The sequence below is a fragment of the Eurytemora carolleeae genome, unplaced genomic scaffold (assembly GCF_000591075.1).
Source record: "Eurytemora carolleeae unplaced genomic scaffold, Eaff_2.0 scaffold31, whole genome shotgun sequence".
Lineage (NCBI taxonomy): Eukaryota > Metazoa > Arthropoda > Copepoda > Calanoida > Temoridae > Eurytemora > Eurytemora carolleeae.
In genome coordinates, this window is record NW_019396511.1 from 372,310 (window position 1) to 374,113 (window position 1,804).

Below are 1,804 nucleotides of genomic sequence, written 5' to 3' on the forward strand. Positions count from 1 at the left end.
TAAATGATAATTATAAAGAAATGTAGATATTCTTTAGTTGCTACCATTTTTTAATTTTTTAGTTGCTGCCATTATTCTTTTATTTTTCTAATATAAGTGTGATACTACAGTGAAAACCAAATAGATTATCAAGTACAATAGGAGGCTACAGAGAAATGAACCAATTATACACGACGTCACAAGTGTCAAATATAACAAGAAAAACTAAGTTTTCTCAATTTAGTTAACATGTACGTTTTCCAAGATTAAATAAAAAAGTGTAAATCAGAAAATTAAGAACACATAAAATTACATTATTTTACTGTAAGATAAGCACAATATTCTAAAATTATCACTATTATCAATAATTTTGTCGGACACAAAAACTAAGTTGACACTTGTGACGTAAGAATATGAGAGTGTACAAATTCTACGTCGCCATCTATTGTACTAGAAACTATTTTCCTTTAGTGACAACCAGAAAACTCCATGGAATAGGATGACAAATTTTAGACAAAATTATGGCTTTTAACAGTCTAATAAACATGAGACCCAGCAATTCTACAGTGTTAACAGTTAACAGACCCATTTGATTTTACAAGTTGCTTTGTAACAGCCTAAAAATATAAACAGTAAAAAAAGATAATTTTGCACATTTGGCCCAAACCTGACACTCAGTGTTTCCAATCTTTCCACCCCTTCCAAACCCTTTCTCCGCCATTAAATCTCATTTTGAAAAAACTTTGCCTTGCTTTTACAAAATCCTATGCCAATTATTCTTTCAGAGCAGTGCAGATATATTTGCAAAGGAACTCATTAAGTGGTTCACAAAAGTTTTAAAAGTTTTCCAATCATCGAAATCGCAATTTTATACACAGACCCTAATGATAATTTTTCTTTAGAGAAGAATTCATATTTTCAAAAACATTTCCCTCGAAAAAATAAACTTAGCTTCAAACACAAAAATCTAAACGCAAAAAAACTTAATGAATTAGTTTTAAGACACAAACTTTTTCTTTCTATTTTCTTGTAAATTGATATATTTCACATTACAAATGTATAAATATCGATAAAATACTTGACTTGATTTATTTTTATTTTACCTTTTTTTAACATATTACAACAATTATTTGAACAGCAATACAATAATATTGTAAACTAGCTGAATAAAAAAAATTGTTTTTTTTTTAGCCTATGTTACCATTTAGGATAATTATGAGCTCCCTCAGAAAATTTCAGTAAATTTGGTTCAGCCGTTTGGCCAGCTATAGCTGACATATAAATATATACGAACCAAGAGCTTCTAAAAAGATTATTTATAATTCTAGAATTTACATGAATTTAAATTCATGTCGTTTATGCATTGGAGTGTACATTTAGGAATTATCAAGGCATAAATAAATTTTTGGGGCAATTCTTAAAGAGACTGTAAGCGTAAATGATTATCGGCCTAACTCTCTTTTAAAGCGCAAAAGAACAATAAATGATTGACTTCTTTAAGAATTGAGTAAACAGAGAAAATGGGTGGGTTTTAAGGGAAAATTATATATCTACCCTTGAAGAAAAATACAACTAATTGGCGTAGTTTCTTTTTGGATTAATTATGGTCTGTGCTTTGTTTGGAGTTTTAGATAATTTTTTATTTTAAGACGACTTTACAGGGGCGTATACAGATATTTGTTAGGGAGGGAGGTGGTTCGAGGTTAACCTCAGGAGGGAGGTGGTTGGAGGTTAACCTCAGGAGGGAGGTGGTTGGAGGTTAACCTCAGGAGGGAGGTGGTTGGAGGTTAACCTCAGGAGGGAGGTGGTTGGAGGTTAACCTCAG